The sequence below is a fragment of the Aquarana catesbeiana genome, linkage group LG01, assembly GCF_042186555.1.
Source record: "Aquarana catesbeiana isolate 2022-GZ linkage group LG01, ASM4218655v1, whole genome shotgun sequence".
Classification (NCBI taxonomy): Eukaryota; Metazoa; Chordata; class Amphibia; order Anura; family Ranidae; genus Aquarana; species Aquarana catesbeiana.
Window position 1 is genome coordinate 184,891,009 of NC_133324.1, and position 9,402 is coordinate 184,900,410.

Below are 9,402 nucleotides of genomic sequence, written 5' to 3' on the forward strand. Positions count from 1 at the left end.
GAGGAGGTTCATGCAAATTAGACAAATCCCTTGGGGCCCCCCAGGTCACCAGAACTACTGTTCCATTGGAAAATGTCACCACTATTACTTTTCCGGGGACAACCCAAAATTTGGGATTTTCTATTACTTTCATTTTCAATGATAATGATAGACAGGACAAATAGGTGAATCTCCCTAATGGAGGCACAGACAGCAATAAAAACCAAATAGGTGTTCTAATCCCTTTCCCCTCTGTCCAAAACTACAAAAAAAATACATTTTGCCTTCAGTTATACTTTAATTCAATTAAAATCTATCAAATTAATTAAATCTATCAACAGTCTATTGTACCAGAAGTCCAGTTCAATATCAATGACAATGACAAAAAATACAAATTATTATACAAATCTGCAAAACTTGATTTTTAAATCGAAGGTCATTGAGAAAAAGACATCCCACGGGAGAAGAGATTCCTACAGTTAAGATTTTTGAGCCCTTGAAAGCCTTGATACGTGTTTATCTGTTTACTTTTCTGAAGAAATGTGAAGAGGCATTTAGAACCATTATGGAGGCTGCTTATAACCAAGATCCATCTACCACGACTACAGTTTTTGTGAAAAAAGTTCACGTTTTGGATCAAACTTCTCTACAATAGCTGCAGAGAAACATACATTACAAGAATGTATAACTTTTATTGATCAAATAATAAGCCAAATTTAACCAAACACTCCTCATTTCAGGGCAGAGGTTGTTAACAATAAAGAAAGAGTAAGAAAAAGTACATAGCCACACCCAAAAGTAGTAGTAGACATGCAGGTGATAGAACAAGGGAGGGAGGAAATGTCATTGTCAGACCTAGTCATCTGAAAAGACAATGTTGGAAATTTCAGAGCGATTTACAAGTAAACAATTTATCTAGCCACAAAAATCAACATTCATAGATTTTTCTGCACATAGTAATGTTGGCAGTATATGTACAACAAGTACAGATGTGTCTTCAGGTCACATATGGCCTGATTCTGATGATAACATTGCTTCAAAGCAAGTGGTAAAAATTATTTTAACTTGTGGCCAAAGTTTTCAAATGAGAAAGAAACTTTGGAAGATACAGAAATAAAAATGGAGGGCAGAGGGTTTCTACGCATCAACAACAGTAAAAATTGCCACCAGAATCAACTGAACCAGTTACAGCTATTATAAAAGAATTGCTCCAAAAGCTCTGCTGAGGATAGCAAGCATCCTTGTAAATAACCATACCTATACCTTTAAAAATTCTTATATTTCATATTTTTTTTATCAGATAATTTCAGGAAGCTAAATAAATAAATCTCAAATAACAAGCCTGTGGTTCCTGATAATCCTGACATCATGTTATGAATAAATGCCAAAGCCAAAATATTCTGTGTGCTGAAGGTTTGCTTTTACCTTTCAAAATGAACATAACGGGGTTGATTTACTAAAAGCAAATAGACCGTGCAGTTGTACTCTGTAAGTGCAGTTGCTCCAGAGCTTATTAATGAGGTAAGGCTTCACTTTGCAAAAGAATACCCAATCACGTTCAAGGAAAATAAAAAACAGCATTTTTGCTTGCACATGATTGGATGATAGAAGTCAGCAGAGCTTCTGCTCATTTACTAAGTGCAATTGTCAAAGTGCACAGTCTATTTGCCTTTAGTAAATCAACCCGAATGTGTTTATGAGGCTGCCATCACGACTGAATATTAATGAATGTGTAGTCCATAAGTATGTCGGTAAAAATGAATAACAATTCTCATAGTCAGTCTGTATTATCCAGCATATAATTAAACTTATGCTAAGTATAGAAATTGAAGATGAACATTGTTTGATTTGTTTACCTTGTTGGGCAATGCATGGCTGAAATTGAACATAGAAAACGTTCAGCTACTTAAGAGAGAGGTGAAATTCTTTGCAATGCTCATTCATGGCAAGAGACAACTATTGAAAGAATGAGTTACAGCATTTTTTGCTGTCCCAATTTCAACATCTCTTAAGGTATTGGGGTTGATTTACTAAAGGCAAATAGACTGTGCACTTTGCAAAGTGCAGTTGCACTCCGCAAGTGCAGCTGCTTTAGAACTTAGTAAATGAGCAAAAGCTCTGCTGACATCCATCATCCAATCATGTGCAGGCAAAAATGCAGATTTTTTAAATTTCCCTTGCACGTGATTGGTTGTTCTTTACAAAGTGAAGCTTTACCTCATTTACTAAGCCTTGAAGCAACTGCACTTGCGGAGTGCAACTACAGTCTATTTGCCTTTAGTAAATCAACCCCATTGCATCAATTTTTGAGCACCATTGTAGGTAACACACAGACTTGCTAAGAAAGCCAAAGCCTTGTATGATAATTTGAAAAAAATATATCATGTAATTGGCCCATTTGGTTGAAACGCAGAAAAAGAAATTGCCAATTGGTACGTCATTAGGAACTGTTATTCAGCCCCATTTGTTTTGAAACTTTAAAGTGATATTAAACACACAATGTTTAACCACTTGACCTCCAGAGGGCTTCATGATCAGGTTATTTTTTGCTATTCGGCACTGTGCTACTTTAATTGTCAATCGGACAGTCATCCAACACTGTATGCAAAAGAAATTTATTTTAAAAATTCACACAAATAGAGCCTTTTTTGGTGGCGTTTCAACACCACTGGGTTTTTATTTTTTTTGCTATATAAATGGAAAAGACAGAAAACTTTAAAAAAACAAAACACATGTTCTTTCTGTTATAAAACACATCCAATAAAATCAAATTTCTTCATAAATTTAGGACAAAATGTATTCTGTTATATGTCTTTGGTAAGAAAAAAAAAAATCCCAATAAGTGTATATTAATTGGTTTGTGTGAAAGCTTCTGCAAACTATTGTATATATATTTGAAAATTGATCCATCCTGATGCCTCATTTTCTTAAAATGCCAGGATAGTACAAATACCCCACAAATTACCCCTTTTTTTGGAAAGTAGACAATCTGAGGTATTTAGTAAGAAGCATGGCTAGTTTTTTGAGTTGATTTTTTTTGTCACAATTGTTTGGAAAATGAAGACATTTAATAAAATGTGTTTTTTTTTTTTAAACATTTTTTTTTTACATACTGTCACCAGTGCAGCACAGAATCATCATATGACTGGTGTGGCAGTGGTCAGGGATACTGACTGGTGACAGTATGTAAAAACATTTTTTTTTTTTTTACTATTTCTTTGTACATCCTGTCATCAGAGCAGTTCAGTGTCACCATGGGGTAATCAGGGATTTTTTTAAACACTACTATTGCTTATACAGTGATGATGTGTCATGAATTGGTTAACATTCATGAACTACTTGCTTATGGTTGTGATCTGTGATTGGCTACAGCTAATTACATAGTACAGGTAGTCAGGTACCATGTGATTGCCGTGGGCCAATCATAGATCACATCCATAAGCAAGCTGTTCATCAATGAAAAACCAATGTGTTTACATTGTTATCATGTGATTGTTATGACTAATCATAGCAATCATGTAATACCTGATACAGGAGCAGCGCATAGTGCTTCCCTAGCCTAGAACAGGCTGGATGATGTACAGGTATGTGATCCAGCCTGCCCGTGCTGCCCACCCACAGCAGACGTACTGTGAGCAGTCCAGAAGTGGTTCATTTACATTATACCTTCTTTTTATGTATACAATATGGAAATGGTAGCTAATGGAGTACCAACATCCCTGAATTAGATGTATGAAGAAAAACCCTCCAAATGGGCCTTATACGGTACTGGGTCATTATAGTGTCAAGTCAATGAACAGTACTTCTAGGCAGTATAAAAACAAATCTTTATTAATACAAACTGTGTAAAACATTACAATACATCTTAAAAATTATAGGATACAGGTTCTTGGTAATTAAGATGGAATCAAAAAAGAACAAAGGAGGGGAAGTGCTGAACACCCAACACGTTTCAAATTAGATTTTCTTCTTCAGGGGTGCATACACATTATAGAAAGGAAATTACTTTCTTAATATGCTATGAATACATCTTGAATGAAGAACCAAAATTAAAATATTAATAGCAACTGTCCTCCAGTGTCAACATGGGGCATCTAGACCAGTGCCTGAACAGTGTGTCAAAAAGGTTTTTCCCGATCATTCACCACAGACTAGTGGAGATATGTGCTAAAGCAAGGGAGTCCATATATCACCAACAGCTCTTAAATGCATGGTCACCAAGGATCATGAAGTGAATTACATCATCTGTATATCTTTATATGTGAATATCATTCATGACAATCCATTCAATATCTGTTTTGGTCATTATATAAGAATAGGAAGGTCACTAGAAAGGGAGTCTATCCCACAGACTGCATTAAGCTGCAGTGTTTGAATTAAGCTGTGTGGATGGTCACCAAGTCAGAGGACACATTCTCTTTAAGTAAATGGATAATTGCAGTGCATTTATTTTAATTAAAAAAATTAAAAATAATTGATATACAGCTGTCATGTGACGTAGCTCTTCCTCAGCCAAATTGCAGGGAAACCCTAGTAGGAGTAGTTTCTAGTCATCTGCTGCTAGTTGCATGAAATTGTGTGGGCTATTTAGTAGGAGATTCTGCCAGTCACAGCCTGTTTCACACCCCTCGAGCCTGTGTCTATTGTTTGTATGTGCTTAAGATGGATGCACATGGTCTGACATTTGGACCATGTGTACAGCTGTCCTTCCAACAGAAGCTGGTCTAAGGACCCAGATTTTGTTGAAAGGACATGCGGGAAAACTAGCATCTAATCAACGCTCTCGGCCAATAGCTGTTAGCACTGATTTGTGTGTTCGGGCGGGGAGGGAGTCCCCTTGTCAGAGCACAAAGGCACAGCGGGAGAGATCGATGCACTAACACCACTTAGTTAATACAGTGATCTCTCTGTTTTTTTTTTTTTGTACAACCTGCTGGATTGAACAAAAAAAAAACTCAATGTGTAACAGGCTTTAGAATTACAGAGAAGTGTTGCTTCTATCAATGAATATGTAATATCTCACCCACACTGTGTTTAGATGTTTAGTGGGCATGGTGGAGGAGGGAGGGAGTAGGTTGTAATTTATCTGGAGTATATACACCCACATGTTTGACTCTATAGTCACGTGGGCTGCACATATAAGAAAAAGAAGGAAACAAACAGCTTAGAAAGGTACTGAAACTAGAGCCTGCACAGTAGATGCGGCAATGGCTGGTTTAGACAGTCTCAGGCTGCAACAGGGACAGAGACAAGAAGGGAGGGACAGTGAACAGCAGGATCAACCATAGTTTTTGCAGAATACAGAAAACTAATCCCATGGGGACTGAGTGAAAATGGACAGCATGACATACAGTATGTACTGAGTTTTTAATGATGTGAGTTTAATGACACTTTAAAGAAGGCAATGGCTGGAAATTATGCTATTTCTCCAGGCTTCTAATGCATGTAGAGAAAGACTTTGAGTTTAGTTTACTAAAAGAGTAGAGAATGCTCATACTGCAAAAATATTTCTTAGTGAAAGAGATAAGCTCAATAAAAGTATAAGATACAATTCAATTTACAAATATTATCTAATCATGTGCAAAGAAAATAGATTTATGATTGCACACATTTAACCACTAGCCGACCAGCTCAAGCAGATATACTGTGAAAGGTTGGCTCTCCTGCGCGAACTGACGTACCTGTACATCAGTCTGTGCAAGGAGGATAGCGGACGCGCATGTGCCGCGGGAGCATGCCCATGGATCCCGAGGACTCGATGTCTGCCGGCGACCCGCGATCGCGGTGAGGAGAGGCAGAACAAGGCGATTCCACATTCTGCTAGTTGACGTGATAGAGATCTACTGTTCCCAGCAATTGGGAACAGTTATATCTGTCATGTTCCTGGCAGTCCATCCCCCCTACAGTTAGAACACAGCCAGGGAACACCTTGATTGCCCCCTAGTGTTAACCTCTTCCTTGCCAGTGACATTTTTACATTGATCAGTGCATTTTTATAGCACCGATCAATGTAAAAATGTCACTGGTCCCCAAAAAGTGTCATTTGGAGTCAGATTTGTCCGCCGCAATGTCGCACTCCTGCTAAAAATCGCAGATTGCCGCCATTACCAGTAGTAAACAAAAACAATAAAAGTCCCTAAATCTATCCCGTAGTTTGTAGACGAAATAACTTTTGCGCAAACCAATCAATATACGCCTATTGCAAATTTTTTCTACCAAAAATATGTAGAATATATATCAGCCTAAATTGATAAATACATTTTTTTTTATTACCCGGCTCAGCCTCTTAGCAAGCCGCTGAGAACCTGAGCTGGCTGCCTCCACCCCCTCCACAGCCCAGTGCTCCAATTAGCGAGGAGGGAGTAGAGCAGACAGTGGTGACTGACAGTCTGCAGCTTTCTGCTCACGGACCTCTGAAAACTGAGTGATCGGTGGTGTTCGACCGCTCAGTTCTCAGTGTAGAGGCCCTGGGGTACAGATGCAACACGGGACCCAAGCTGCATCCACCTAAGTAAGTATGAATCTGAAAAAAAAATCCTTTACTTCTCTTTTAATAAAGCAACTCCTTAGAGTGACTTGTCATAGCAACAGAAAATGGGGGGGGGGGGTTTATTTACTAAAGGCAAATCGACTGTGCATTTCCAAGTGCACTTGGAATTGCAGTCACTGTAGATCTGAGGGGGACGTGCAAGCAAAATAAAAATCAGCATTTTTGCTTGCACATGATTGGATGATAAAATCAGCGGAGATTCCCCTCATTTCAGATCTTCCCCTCAGATCTACAGCAAGTGCACTTGTACTGCAGAGTGGATTTGCCTTTAGTAAATCAACCCCATAGTCACATGTATTCCATCTCACCCTTCCAATTCAAGGCTTTTTCAATGCTTCTGGCCTGACTTTTTTCTCCTGAATGCCTATTTTTAAACTTTGCTATATTTGCAACCCCCCCCCCCTTCCCTATCCATTATCAAGGCGAAGGAGATCAAAACGTAAGAAAAATCAGGGAAATTCTAATGTGTCTGGTTTAGCCACTGATAAAAGTAATTTTTGGCACTTTACAAGTAGGAGTTGTGCTGCCCGATGCATGTCTCTGGGCACAGAAATGCTTGAAGTACATACAGCAGTTGCATGAGCATGGCTCTTTTACGCCCTTTGTAAAGCTTCGGGATGAGTTAGGTAACCCAAATTCTTGCCATTTTCGATATCTCCAATTAAAACATTTGGCTGCAGTTTAAGTAGGGATTAGAAAAGTTTGTTTTGGTAACTCTGTACTTGAAAAGGCCCTGTTACACCTTGACCACTCTAATGCCCCGTACACACGGTCAGATTTACCGATGGAAAATGTCCGATCGGAGCGTGTTGTCGGACATTCTGACCCTGTGTGGGCTCCATCGGACATTTTCCATCGGATTTTCCGACACACAAAGTTTGAGAGCAGGCTATAAAATTTTCCAACAACAAAATCCGTTGTTGGAATTTCCGATCGTGTGTACACAAATCCGACGCACAAAGTGCCATGCATGCTCAGAATAAATAAAGAGATGAAAGCTATTGGCTACTGCCCCGTTTATAGTCGCGACGTACGTGTTTTACGCCACCGCATTCAGAACGATCGGATTTTCCGACAACTTTGTGTGACCGTGTGTACGCAAGACAAGTTTGAGCCAACATGCGTCGGAAAAAATCCTAGGATTTTGTTGTCGGAATGTCCGATCAATGTCCGACCATGTGTATGGGGCATTAGTTAATATCTTCCTACTATAGTACCCTGTTGCAGGCCAGGCCCAACCAACGCTAGAATTTATGATCTCGTTGGCTGCAGGATATCTCGGATCTCACTGATGACAATTGGGATGAATCATTGCACACTTACTTCAACTCTACCATCTCAGCTAGAGATAGACTTATTCAAATGCGAATATTCCATAGAATTTATTTTAAACCACTTCAACTTTTTCAGATACATAGAAGAGATACACAAAATATAGCAGTGCAGAGCTCAATACAGGTCAGATGTATACACATAAAATGTACATATTAAACGTACATAAATAAAACGCATGAGGCAAAGTCCCAAAAAGTATATCTTAGTCCAAGGAGATCAAAAGCTGCCCACTTGCAGAAGGGGGATCCCTCAGTTGGCAAGGAAAGGGTGCAGTGATAGGATAAAATTGTATTTGTTGTATCACCACCAATGTGAACCTCCACCAAGGGTCTACGCTGCTCACCTTATTGAGTGGACCTTCTGCGTTAACAGCAAGGTCACTCATGCATTCCCTTTCACAGGGTAGATTATGGAGATAGGGGTCCACAGGCAGTATCCCAAATTCAGTCTCATCGGTTGATATATATCATGTTAAAAACAAAAATAACAGACATAGTGCTCTCCATACGAAAAGGTATAAAATGTATTAAATAAGAAAAATATTACTCACAAAACAAGCACTGTTTCCCAGTGCAGGAGTATACAGCATAAAATGAACCAGATGGGTGGCTGTACTGACATCACAGAGCCCCTCGCACGCGTATCGTCCGTGTGGACTTCCTCAGCGAATTTGATTGGGGGCCCGTGTGTCAGCTCTTATATCTAATCCTGGTTCCACATACAATTCATGATGATACTGGAAACCCCGCCCACTCTCCAATAATATTGGGCGGCACAGTGGTCTATAGGCTAGCACTCTCACTTAGCAGTAAGAAGGGTCGCTGGTTCGAATCCCAACCATGACACTACCTACCTGGAGTTTGCATGTTCTCCCTGTGCCTGCGTGGGTTTCCTCCCACACTCCAAAGACATGCTGGTAGGTTAATTGGATCCTGTCTAAATTGTCCCTAATATGTATGATGGGCGGTTTGTTTGTTGTGCTCCCGCCCCCCCATCCCCATCTCCATATGAACGCCCCTTTAGAGGGTGGGCTTCTTCCCAGGACGCAGCAGCGTTAGCTGCCATTGAACGAGATGGATTTGCCTACAGCCACATCACCCTGAAAGCGCTCGATCTTGTCTGATCTCGGAAGTTAAGCAGGGTGGGACCTGGTTAGTACCTGGATGGGAGACCGCCTGGGAGTACCAGGTGCTGTAGGCTTAAAATTTTCTTTTTTTTTTTGACCCGGAAATGGGGGCAGGCTGTCTTTCAGGACACAGCAGTGTTCACTGCCATTGGAAGATAAGGATTTGACTTGGAAGTGCTTTAGCTCATAACATGGGAGGAATGGTGGCTGCCTATCAGTAAGTTATCAGTGTATTCAGCTTGCTTGTGCCCTATTAGATTTGTAGCCACTCCTGATTCTCTACTACTTAGTAGTTAAGTCCATTCACCTGTGTATTATTGGAGAGTGGGCGGGGTTTCCAGTATCATCATGAATTGTATGTGGAACCAGGATTAGATATAAGAGCTGACACACGGGCCCCCAATCAGATTCG

The 9,402-nt window shown here is 39.8% G+C and overlaps 1 non-coding gene across 1 annotated transcript; it reads left to right on the top strand.

Annotated features, from left to right (window-relative positions):
* The first annotated feature begins 8,945 nt into the window (after nt 1-8,945).
* On the top strand, nt 8,946-9,064 carry LOC141125141 (5S ribosomal RNA). Its single transcript, XR_012241370.1, has one exon. It is a non-coding gene; the product is annotated as a 5S ribosomal RNA (ribosomal RNA).
* The last annotated feature ends 338 nt before the right edge of the window (nt 9,065-9,402 follow it).